The sequence below is a fragment of the Biomphalaria glabrata genome, chromosome 6 (genome assembly GCF_947242115.1).
Source record: "Biomphalaria glabrata chromosome 6, xgBioGlab47.1, whole genome shotgun sequence".
NCBI classification, from domain to species: Eukaryota; Metazoa; Mollusca; class Gastropoda; family Planorbidae; genus Biomphalaria; species Biomphalaria glabrata.
The window spans coordinates 43,483,971-43,497,592 of record NC_074716.1 but is presented as its reverse complement, the minus strand read 5'-3'; the positions used below and the strand labels follow the sequence as shown (position 1 = coordinate 43,497,592).

Here is a 13,622-nt window from a genome sequence, read left to right as displayed (position 1 = left end):
TTTTGTTGAACATGGTAATAAGCCAACATATAATAAAACAACAAAATAAAATGACATAAAATAAATAGGCGGCATTCTTAGTTTGAGTCGCGAATAAAAGATTGTTAAACTATGTCTAGAGATTGGAGGATTGATGGGAATATTTACCAAAAAGAGACCACAAAATGAGTCGTTGGTAAAGCTACATATTACACTGTTGCTCACATTTTAAGAAGCGGAAGTAAGCTATTTTTTGAATCGTAAAAAATATAATTGTCAAATAATCTAATAATTAAGTATTAAATCTACAGGTTTTTACCAAAATAATTTCAGAACAATTTCATTTAGTTTTTGCAACTTTTCGGTCATGTGGCCCGCGAGACGAGTAATGGAAACTAAAATGGCCCGCGGGTCGAATTGGGTTGGGCATCCCTGCCCTAAACTATAGCTTGTGTCGCTAACAGGTAATCCAGCACTGCCTGCGAGATCTCTGTAACAACATTTCAAAATAAATTAAATAAATAAAAATAAATTAATTTTTACAAAGCTTTATACCAACTCACTGTGTCCTTCTGGTCAAAAGTTAGTGCACGTTATTTCTCACAACTTTGTGCCTTCACTGTACTCGTTTAGAACTTTCGAAGGAAAGAAAAATCAATGTCCAACTCAAAAGAGAAAAGAAAACTGGTGACAGGTTTGTCCAAAAGGTAAACTTAACGTACGTAAGAGTACCTCCACCTCCTCCCACCTTTTTATTTTTGTTCAGTTTCACATAAGCACGCAAGCGTTCATATGACCCAAGATCAATACAATTTAGTTCGATCGTTAACGCGGCCACGTATAAAACTTGACAGGCAAAAGTATCACAGTATTGTAGGGCCGGAGCTTGCAGTGTGCGGAGCCTGGGGGGCGTGCATACTGTTCGAGGCCTGCGGTGTACATTCGAGTGGACTTTTCTGTTGTCGAATGTTGTACGTTATGTAATGTAATCTGTACTTCCCAGAAGCGTGTGAGTAGCTCCAGACCAGTCAATCCCCTGGTAACGGCCCTGCCAGAAGCCTTCAATGACAATATGGTAGCATAAGCGTGTTGGCTGAAACCGTGCGAGTCTTCGAGACATCGATTGAATACGATCCACTCTTTAGTCCAATAATAAACTATCAAATAGAAAATGAGAACAAATGGAGGAGTCGTTAAAAGATTGTCTCGTTCCAAGACTGACGCTAGTGCTTTGTTACAGGTATTGTAGCAGATTTAATTTCGAAAAGACAAGTGGCGCAATGAATAACATAAAAAAGTAGTGCTTAGGTGTTTGTGTAAAAAAAAAAGGAGGGGGTAGGTGGGTGGAAATAACCTCATGTGTCATAAGAAGCCTCTTTCTTTGAATATGATAAGATTGTTTTATTGGTCCAAACAAATGGGAATTCAGTTATACAATAATTGTACAATTATCGCTGCTTCGCTCAAAGGCATACAACCTGTGCAAAGATATCTTTGAGGTTATACCAACATTTGTTTTCCATGTAAAATAAAATATATTTTTCAGCGGTTTTTTAAAATATAAGACTACTTCGCGGACCCCCCCCCCTCCCCCCCCCCCCCCCAAAAAAAAAAAAAAACAACAACACAGTATCTACTTGTGAAATAATTAGCTCGATCTGTTATAAATCTAGAATCTAGAGTTTTGTGTTGTTTGCTTTAATAATACAATAATCTTGATTGTGTGCGTGTAAGGGAAATTCTTAATAATAGGCCTAATACTGGTTTTAGAAAAAGATAAGTAACGACTCAATGCTAGAAGGAATTCATATACATTGTAACGTATAATTAGTGTTACCAACAATTTAGATCAAAAACACAAATACTCTTATGAAATTAAGCTACACATATAAGCATTAGCCCTAGCAATGGCACATTCTGTGTTTGTGTAACCTGGTCCTCTGATTGGATGAACATAAATTAGGTAAATTACATTATCTAGGTCATAAAGGGGCGAAATTGTACAAGTTGGATAATCAAATAGCTTCCGTAATTATGAATTCGATACCAAGAAGGATTTTAAAAAAAAAATCAATAAATAATAGATTTAGATCTAGTTTTAATCAGTCATTCGACAGTTCTTTGACAATGTCGGTAATATTTTCAAAAGAACTTTAATTGAGCGTGTACTATCAATTGTATCTAAAACCTTGTTCAAGTAGATTACTAATTCACGTTCAGCAAATTAAGCCAGTAAATCCACACTTTGGCGACCTCTTATCAACGAGTGTGTTGTCAAGCATAACAAGGCCGATATCCAACTTGTAAAATGCATAATAGACAATATGTACATAAAGGGACAACATTTAATTGATTTAATACAAAACTTTTTAATATTTCATTGATTAAACTGAGATCTAGATCTAGAATGTACGTACCTTTACACACAAGAATAATATTTACTTGTTTGGGATATCAGAATTAATAAGAAGTGACTAGAATCAGATCTCGACTAATCTCGGCTAAATCTAGATCTGTACACTAAAAATAATGTCCTCATTTGAAAATCCACAAGTCAGTTTAAATGTATAGATAGCACATTCGGAAGTTTTAACTTTTAGTTTAACTGGGAGGCAATGGAACGTATGACTAGAGCAGACGACTGAATGAACTCTATAGCGATGACCTCCCCTTTTGAAACTAATTCCTCTGTCACTGACAAAAGAAGTACTGGTACGTCTAAACTCCTTTACAAATCTTTAAATACGCTTGACGAACAACTAATGCAACCTCACGGAACGAAAGAGTTTTACCATATAAGACTTCTGCAGAATAAAAATAGAAAAACAAAACTTGTTTCCCCCCCCCCCCCTTTTCTCTCATTCTACGCTAACAAGGTTGAGTTACGTCCCCTTGTATAAGTGACGCATTCTTCGGTCATGAAAAACACACGGAGACATAGTTTATAATCGGATTTCGTCTTTGTTGTTTTGAAATGAGTTCTCGCCCTTTACCGGAATGTATTTACAAACAATTAGCTTTGTTTTGTTTTTTGTGGCTAGGCTTATCTTAATGTGTGATAAGTCTAATCATTCTATCTCATCCTTCCTACCCGGCCTCGATTTCATATATAGGACCAATTGTGTTGCTGCATTTTGTTTAAAAAAAAAACAACAACAACAAAAGATTGTCACTATCGAATTGAGAGGTGATGTTTGTTTGTTTTTACAACTAAAGTGCACGCTTTCTGAAGATAAGAAAAAAATCCGACTGCTAACCGAGGGAGAGTCGTTATGAGCAAGAAACTTTATTGCGCATCCCCCCCCCCCATTTTCCACGAACATCACTTAGAAATATAGGCTTTTAAATAAAAAAAAGTATTTAATAATAATATAATACAAATAACCTTAGAATGTATTACCTAATTCAGATTGTGGGAACGATAATTTTATTCACGGTGGGCATTTCTACTGGTCACCAAATGTCACCAGAGCCGGCCTTAGTAGTACCACATGGAGCTAATTGGCTCGTCCGCCTCTAACGCCGTAGGTCTATTTATTGTTAAAAAACATAGTACTTTACTTAGGAATTGACAATAAGGTATTTTAAAACCAAAAATATCATGTTAATTGGTATCTTATAGATGCCGGGAAAAGGATTCCGAAACATTGTGTAACAGGTCCTTGTTTGTGAGAACTGGTCTGATTTCCTAATCTGGCGTTGACAAGAGAATCTACTATCGTGGGGTCCCACTACGGTGCGGTGCCTGGAACGGATGTCCCACTCACCAGCCCCCAAGGCCACGTTTGATGCCACCGTTGACCACAGAAACACATTGGCACCTTAGAATTCTGAAAATGAAACTACAAACTAGCTGTTGATACAATGTAACATTCTGTGCTTCACACCGAAGACCTTCCATTAGCTGAACATTTTACCAACACAACTTCTATTAGCTACACCTTTTTTACTAACAGAACTACCACAATGTTTACAAAGTTTATATCAACTCACAGCGTCTTTATTTCTGTCTGGTACGAATTGTGTACACGTTATTTCTCTCACTAATAATTCTCGGATCAAACTGAAATTTGCAAAATTATTCATTACCCATGAATCAATTAAAAAAAAAACAACAACAACAAAACAATTAATTAATTAATTGTTGGTAATTAATTACTTTTATTTGATATAGAAAATGGAAATAAATCCTATTGTATTGAGAAATGTGGCGGTAAATATACAGTTGTTTCCCTTATATAAGTTTTGTTTAAACTTGTATTTAAAACGCTCCTTCATAAATGAAATGTAGTCCAAACCTCATTTAGTAACGTACAGCAGGGTAGGCCTAAATTGTAGAAGGAATGGTCCGAATTTGGGGCCAGCTTGACGACAACAAGAAGCGCATACCACACGACCAGACAAAGTGTGTCTTTTATATTTTTAATGTATTAGGTGGCGTCCATGGCTGAGAGGTAGGTAATAAAAGCTTGGAGAGGTCTTGGGTTCGATCCCAATAAAGTTAGATTTAGGCCTACCTATGGAATTTTTAGAAAGCCCCTGAGTTTACCCAACATAAATGAGTACCTGACATACGATAGGGAAGAAGTAAAGGCGGCCACTAATACAGATGAGCGTTAGTCTGCCCCAAACATAAAGATCATCTACAGATCTAGATCAGATCTAGTATCTAGAGCAGTGGTTCCCAAACTTTTTTGTCTCATAGACCTCTTGCCATGTTTTCCAGTTTTCGGTAGACCCCCTGATTTTTTTTAGGAAATTCATTAACTTCAAATTTGTTTTTCTCACAAATTCTAGGCCATATATATACAAAAAAAAAAGCCCTATTGGTTGAAAAGTTTGATAATAAAATTTCCATATTGAGCTTCAATTAAGGTTTAACATTATATCTTCTCGATTAGATAATGTTTGACTAAGTTAAATTTGGAAAATAACATTATTCATCCTGTCCAATGCATGCTACATTCATTTAATCCTCACAAGAAACACTGAGATTATGACTTCGCTTTGACAAAATTTAGGTTATCACCTTGTCGCAGCAAATTATCCACATTAAATTTATGAAAGAAGTCTGTTAAATAGACTAAGTCAGCTTCCCGCTTATTTTTTTGGTTTTAAAATTGGATCTTTAGCACCCAAGGACTCAGACAAAATAGTGTCACACTATTTAAGCCTTTCGACAACTATCAAACTTCAGTGTGAAGGAGTCATTGATCAAAAAGTAGTTATTTTTGATTTCTTGATTCATAAAAACGAAAAATTTGATAGTATAAAAATAAAATATAAAATCGGGCAAGGTTAACTAGTCCAGCTTTATTTTTTTTTAGAAGTCATTTGCAAGTAATTACATCAGAACCTTTTAGTGTCCTAACTCATCTTACCATTACACCTTTGAACTGTATTGTTGCTTAAAGGAATATTTTTCATGATATCAGATATAGGGTTGTGTAAAACAGGTTGTAAAACCTCCCCAATGGCTGGCAAAGTCTTTTTTTTTTTTTTTTTTTTTTTGCCTACAGTGTGCAGTTTTCTAGAGTTTGATAAAGTAAAATATTTTAAAATGCCCACAAACTTCTTCTCTTTTGTGGTGTTTAATCAAACTTTTTTTCTACTCTGGGTCTATTCTGAACTTGAAGTGATCCAAAGTATTTCAAATCTGAATCTATTTTATCATGTTGGCGTTGTCTCAAATGATGTTCCAGATTCAATGGTTTCATAGCGACATAACTTTAAACTTTATTGTATAAAAAGCACAAATGCATTTGCTTGTTTCACAAGGACGAAATAAATCCAAATTTCTAATAACCAACACTGCACTTTCTACAGTTCTTTTTAGACTCGGTCATGTACAATATTACTTTCATATAGACAAAATTAAGCTAGTTAAAAAAAAGATGTTAAAATTTCAAAATAAAATCATTCGACTAACATAGATGCAATTCAAATGATTAACTAAGGCACAAACCATTAATGGGAAATGAAATTTAAAGTCTCGACATGCTTAAATGAGATCCACTATCGTAGACCCCCATTTACAGGTCATAGGCCCCCAATTTATTTTTTCACTTCCGTAGACCCCCTGGAAGTCCTCGTAGACCCCTGGGGGTCTATATAGACCACTTTGGGAATCACTGATCTAGAGTCTAAGCTAGATTAGTTATAGATTTATAGTATACAGATCTAGATCGCAACGTCTGAAAAGGCCAAAGGGTACTTTTAAGTTTAATGTAATTAAATAGATCTAGATCTACTGAGATGTATAGTATATATCTATATATCTATATAAGTATATATACATATCTATATCTATATCTATATATATATATATATATCTATATATCTATATCTATATCTATATATATATATATATATATATATATATATATATATATATATATATAGATCTAGATCTTTAACTAGAATTAGAATTTAGATTTAGATCTAGATCTATATTAAAAATATTATAATATAGATCTACTAGATATCTAGACCTATAAAGCATTTCGGTAAAAAGAACATCACAACATGTCATGCGAAAAAAAGGTCAATAGACTCAATGTATCATAGTGAGAAAAAAAGATGACTTAGTAACTGGACTCTAGATCTAGATCTACTCAATTGTCTGCTACCTTAATAAGATTATAAGGCAGCCGATCAAAAATACAATTTTTAAAAACTAATGTTTACATTGAGACTACATCTAACGCCCTCTGTGTATAACTTTATGTTATGACGTATACACATTGTTATTGTATCAAAAAGTTTACAAAGATTTAAGATGTAACTAATCTATTCATAGATCGTCTAGATCTAAATCTACAAATTACCTTATTATTATTATAAAAAAAAATACTATGAAATATTTATTGCTGTTGATACAATTTATATAATCTTTGTCACTTACCTTATTCAACTATCACGATAAAATAAAATAACAACCATGTCATTGCCCTATTTAAGTCATTCAACTGAAAATAATTTCCCAATGTTGTTTACAAACATTGTTTTTTTCTTTTCAATGAGTGACGCGTGCTAGTTTTACCGGAATGAATTCGAGGCTCCTACGTAATAGAACGTGAACTATTTAAAAAAACATGGACGATATCTCCGCTGTTTCCTAAGCTAGGATAAAAATAACATGAAGTTTTTAACGTGAAAAATACAAAATTCTTTAGTATGACGTAATTTACCACCGAATAGTTAAAAGATGAACCCATCCTTGTTGGTTAAAGTTGCCTGTTAGAATAAAGTAATTGAGCTGTGAATAATAAATCGAGGTATAAACATAATAAACTGGCTGTTGAAATTAAAGTATGACTGCCTGGTCGTTTGGAATGCGCGCTGGACTGTCGTTCCGTTGTCTCGATGGTCCCGGGTTCACACCCTGCCCTCTGCCACCCCCCCCCCCCCCCCGATTGGTTTGGTATTTTAATCAACAAAAAAAAAACATTAAAAAAAAAAAGAACTTAATTTGTATATTATTAGAATCTAGATAATTCAAGCAAGAAAGACACAAAGATAAAGGCACATTCCTCATCCCATATGCTAGGACAAATTTGTACTTCTTCCCTAGTGCTATTAGAGCATGGAATGGGTTGCCTGAGCTAGCCAGGAAAACCAGTGACTTGGCAGAATTTAAGTCATTGGTTAATATGCATGACGCGTAGGACGTAATCATCTTCTTTTTTGAAGTAACGTCTGTATTTTATAAGATAAGATAAGAAGTTATAGTAACAGTTAAATTACTTGGTCTAATAGAATGCAATTTGTATATCGACTAAGAAGTAAGAAGCTAAATTAAAATGGAAATGATTATAACTCTGATGGTGATGTGGATAGCGGTAAATGGGACAAATTACTCAGGTCAGAGCTAGATGAGCAGTTAATCATGACGAGTGGCGACGGTCACTCAAGACTAGTGACGACGCATGGACGTTTCGGGAAAGATCTGTGTTGTGAACAATACCCAGGCCAGCCACTTCGGATATATTTATTGCAAAATTAAAATTGACGTTATTTTGGAACCTTGCGTTGTCAAGCTCTTTGAGTTGGTGAGAGCCTGGATAATGAGAGACGCTACAAAAGAACTCTGAATAATTTACGACTAACGTTAAGATACTGACGCCATTTCTTTCTTTCTCGTATCTAGCCCATAGTAAACGTTTGAAGCATTCTGAAGAAGATGCATACTTGGTGACACTCACTTAACGAGGACTTTGAATTATAAGTCGAGGTTGTTAAACAATTACACGAGCCCTGTGCGCTAATTAGCTGATACCGTCAAGAGATTGGGGGTGGGGATGTAGAGGCTTGTTGGTGGCGGGGGGGGGGGGGACAGGGGCTAGGAAAGACACAGACGGAATCGTTTGCCAACTATGTCACCATGACCTTCCATGTACTCAAAGTGAATGTGCTTGTCAGAAAAGGGGGGGGGGGATGGAAGAGTGGGAGCGTGTACCACGCCGATCGATACGAAAAAATCAATCGATATATGGATCTAACGTGGCCGCGGGTTAAGATACACTTGGAGGATAGTCGATACCGAATAATAGGTTCGTCAAAGAACATTTTCTAGATCAGCGCTTTTTGGAGAACTGTGTTGTTTGAAGGCGTAAACGAAGTCTCTCTCCTATGATATAATTGATTGGTCTGGAGATTCCTTAAAGCTGAGTACACATAGAAAATGCTTCTATTTGTCACATGATCAAAGTGGGTATGTTTCTGACATGTTAAAGGGTCATCAACAAGCGTTTATTAGATGTGTTAAATATTGTTATGTGTTATACTTATTAATATTGGAAAGAAGAGCTGAGGCCTAGAATAGAAATGGTTAAAGCAGTGGGATGGGGGATTAAATTATTCTTTCTACTCAAGGCATCTCAGGTCTGCCACCCAGGGCCGGACTGGGTGTCAAAATCGGCCTGGGATATTCTATACAAACCGGACCATAAATTGTACATTACATGATGGACATCCAATTCTAGGCCTACCTGTCCTCAAAATCATTATGTGAAGTTTGATAATGCATTGATAGCTGTACACATGTATACAGTGAACACTATTTCCTTATAAAGAATAAGCCTGAATAACGCCTTCTGTTGCTTTTTTAATCGTAAAGTGTGTAGGCTCTAAAAGGATGAAGCCTATTAGTAGCACTGTCTACGGATGTCAGTTATTACATTAATTTTGAAAAATGTGTTAGATTAAATAAGTGTGCCCTAGGAGAGTTTGTAAAAGATTTGTTTTAAAAACTTCACTCAGAGGGCCCCAGAGAATACTATAAAACCTTTAACAATTAAATATGTGTCATAAGTAGCATCCACACGGTCCTTATGTTATAAAATGCAGACGTGACATCAAAAAAAGAAGATGATGACTTTGGTCCTACCGGCCCATTGGGGTATCGGCCTACCGGGCATTCGCCCGAATGCCCATATAGCCAGTCCGCCCCTGCTGCCACCCAATGTGTATGAACAGTCAAATCTTCTCAGGAATTGTAAAATTTGTAAGAGACATGAGGCAGGTTGATACATAGCCCTTGAGCAGGTTGGTACAGAGACCTGAGGCAGGTTGACACATAGTCCTAGAGCAGGTTGGTACAGAGACCTGAGGCAGGTTGACACATAGTCCTAGAGCAGGTTAATACAGAGACCTGAGGCAGTTTGATACAAAGGCCAGAGGCAGGTTGTACATAGCCTATGAGCAGATTGATACAGAGACGTGACAGGTTGATACAGAGACCTTTTGGTAGGTTGATACAAAGACCTGAGGCAGGTCTATACACAGACCGGAGGCTGCATGCTATAGAGACATGAAACAGGTTGATGCAGACCTGAGGCAGGTTGATACAGAAACATTAAACAGGTTGATACATGGACATGCAGCACAGTTATACAGAGATGTGAGGTAGATTGAATCATGTCAAATAAGGAATAGTCTTAAAACAAAAGACCTGATCGTTTTTAGAACCAAAGGGTTTTTAAATCTCCCATCTATAGAGGAAGAACTAGGTCGCTCTATTTAGAGAGTTAAAAAAAAAGTTACACGAATTTCAAACAATCACTGTCACATTAGCGATTTCATTAATGGCGTGAAATACTATAAATAGCTTGCTGTTTGGTGTATCCGGTGTACAGAATAAAGGAACTGTTGCCATGTGATATTTGCTGTGCACTTTTCAGCGCTGCAGAAACAAATTTTCTAAGTTCTTTCGTTTGTAGCTTTTTTTTTTTAAATTATTTAGTTGGCAGTATTGAAGTTCAATTGAGCGTCCTAGGCATGGTTTAACTCTTTCTCTCCTAACTGACGATACCAACGTTGATTCCACCAGAATGTGGTAAATAATTACGGAGAGAAAGAGTTAACGTGAGTGTCCAAAAGTTGTCCAAAAGTATTTATGTGTTAGGAAGGGTAAATGTTTTGTTTTTACTTAAAATCTTTATTCATCATTTCCCACCCAATATGTGCAACAATGCTGTCGATGACCTGGGTGTCAAAGAGGAAGTGGGGGGGGGGGGGAGGGGAGGCGGACATACCTCTCTTCTCCTGCTTACACCCGCCCCTCTTACCCTCTATGCAGTCAAAAACAAAACGTGACAGTGTTGACCTCCTGGCCCGCGTGATTAGGTAAACATTTGAAACGTCGAGACCCACCATAATAAGCAAACAAACGGACAACATGATTGGACTTTGGACTGAGATATGAGCAGACAACAACAGCAAAGTTAACTCCCTTTTTCTCCTAACACAAGGCCACATCTACACACATACAACGCACATTTGCACAAACCATCATCTACACACACGACCGCACCTATATACACACATACATACAACATCTAAACAACTACATATACTTAATACACATTTTCATTCCCACATCACACATATGTTTGAAAATGTACGATGTTTTACATGTTTCAAATGTTCCTTCAAAGTTGAAGATAATCTGCTTTCTAGTCCAAACCGGGAGATGACAGCGGGCAGGGTATGATTCCAGGACCAGCAAAAGACCGAACGAGAGTACAGCGCGCATACCGCACGACCAAGCAGCCAGCCATTTGTACTAATTGAAGTTAAGTAAAGTAAAGTTCCCCTGGCCAACGGTCAGGGTGTCATGCGGCCAGCACAACAACCAACCGCCTTTACTTTCCCCAACTAAATTCAGGTACCTATTAGAGTTGGATGGGCGCCCTAAAAATCCGGAAATTTGGGATCCCAGTCATCACAGAGATTCGAACCCTAGTACTCTAGGTTCGGAAGCTAAGCGCTTAACCACTCAGCCACCGCGTCCCATGCTAATAGAAAGAAAAGAAACTATGATATTGACCTCAACTAGTGTCAAAAATAAAAAAAGGAAAAAAAAAAACGCTGGATTTAATGAAGACAATAACAACGTGTGTGAGTTTGATAGAATTGTGTGAGTGGATCAGACAGAATAGAGTAGTGTTTTGGTCTAAGAGAAAGAGAAGAGAGAGAGAGAGAAAAAAGGAGAGAAAAAGAGATAAAAAGAAAGAGAGAGAGAGAGAGAGTAATAAAATATATTGTCTTCAGTTGGCTGAGACAGGGTGTTTAAATAAAAGGGGGCTTGGAGGCGCCAAGAATCTCATTTAAAACACCGCAATGATAAATCATATACACATGTGGACTGCATTGTGCTCCTTAGAAATAGATACACCCATCTCACACCTTAAGTCAAATACAGTCTTGCGGCTGTTCCTTCAATTGCTTGTCAGAAGGCCAAGAAAGAAACATGAAAATAAAGCTATGAGTCATTTCTTTGAGCGATAGTCTTCTTCAATAGAGACAGTCGCCATTGTGTTCTATTTATTAAGAGATACTTTTTTAAATAGTAATTCAGGGTAGTTTTTTTTTTAGGGGGTTGCAGTGCAGATAGGTAAAGCGTTTGGATTCCAAACACAGGTGTGTCAAGACTGGGATACCGAGCTTACAATTGTTTAGGGTAAGGCAGCTCTGTTGGATACCTGACATTATTAGTGAAAGTAAGGACAGTTGGTCGTTGTGCTGGTCACTTGATACTCTGAAGCGGCTTTACATCACCTGCCCCATGGTTTGATGGTATTACGGTTACCACATGATGTGTTCGTGTGAAGTATCATTGTATACCCAATGATTTTATTAAGCCACTAATTTTAAAAAACCTTATAAAAATAAGAAATAAAACATCGCTGGGACACTATGCATAGATTATCGTTAATCATAGCTAGGTGCTTTAACTTGAATATCCATATGTCACAGCGTTGTTTGAGAGCTATTGTGACATGCGGTGGTCGAGGTTCACTTTATAGTTGAAATTATTTCGTTACTATCAAAGCTTAAGGTTCTCCGCGCACTGAATGAGATGAAATTATATTAAAGTTCATGTTATGTATGCCAGTTGAGCTTTGCTTCAAGCGCATTCTCAGTATCATCAGAATAAATACTTACACGGATACAAGTCTCAAAATTATAATTTACTTATGCTAGCATTAAAGCAACACAAAATAGGTCCAAAGTCTGATGCATTTTTTTTTCATACAATAGTTACTCGGCAATATAAAAAATATTCACTACTTTTATACCTTCTCAAAGCTACCCATTTGTTCAATCCCTCTCAACTGGGGTTATTACAATACCTCTTTTCAACTCGTACCTTCATGTAAAATAAAACCTTCTGGGTGGGCTAAAAACCTGGGTGGGCACGATCTCGAAAACGGCTCTAACGATTTTCCTAGAAGTGGATGTATATTGCTGGGAAAAATAATTACTAGCTCGTTGGCCGCACCGAGAAAACTCGAGTTTGACCGTTTTAATTTTTCAAAGTATTAAAATAAATAAATTAAAATTTGGCTAAGAGAGCAAGAAAATATTTATCTTGAACGGACTAGACGTCTTTCGGGTATTAGAGCATTCATTCAAGAGTTGAATCAATTAATGTTCAGAAACATTTTGCGCATAGTCTTCTCAATCTAGATCTAAGGGCCTATCATTGGAATAGTATTAAGTCCATTTTTTTAAAAAAATATCTAACATTCATTAGTGATACAGAGAAAACTAATCGCTCTCTAGCCTCTCTAAGTCGTATACAGGAGGTGAGGTATTGTCAGAAATTTAAAAAAAAAGTATTTAACACATTTTTTTTTTCATGTTATTTTATTTTTAGTAATGAAAATAAAGACGAATCAAATCAAATCCCGAATTCTGAAGTATAGTTGTGTGTGTGAAGGTGTGTGTGTGTGTGTGAAGGTGTGTGTGTGTATGAAGGTGTATATGTGTGAAGGTGTGTGTGTTTTGCCTTGAAGACACAGTGAAATAATGTAAACAAACTCACGTCAGGCGCGATGGTCCAGGTGGTCAGTTTTCTTGTTTCTATTGCTCCAGCTGAAATGTGTTTTTAAATTTGACAATCCAACGTTATCAAAGTCCACGCAAGCTAGATCTAGATCTATGACTTAATTTGTGACCACTTCGTTGATAGGTATGACGAAAGTTGTAAAGTCCAAGACAATGAATTAGAAATCAAAAACACAGGCTGGGATGGTGAGCGTGTTCCACAGGCCAGGCAACACTAGACGTGGAGTTGAGATGTTTACATGCGAGGTATATCCACTGCAGGCTGTGGGGGTGGAACGGAGGCTGTTTTC

The 13,622-nt window shown here is 36.6% G+C and overlaps 1 protein-coding gene across 6 annotated transcripts in view; it reads right to left on the bottom strand.

Annotated features, from left to right (window-relative positions):
• LOC106057498 (dual specificity protein phosphatase 14-like) overlaps nt 1-13,622 on the bottom strand; it is a 27,313-nt gene extending 13,691 nt beyond the window's left edge. The window contains exon 1 of one of the 6 annotated variants that reach the window (XM_013214702.2): nt 13,310-13,622. The gene's annotated coding sequence lies outside the window, so the exon portion shown is untranslated. Of the gene's footprint in view, nt 1-534; nt 674-2,396; nt 2,791-6,608; nt 6,631-6,883; nt 7,033-13,309 lie in introns of those variants that run through there. The other 5 variants (XM_013214704.2, XM_013214708.2, XM_013214701.2 and 2 more) reach the window with 5 other exon arrangements.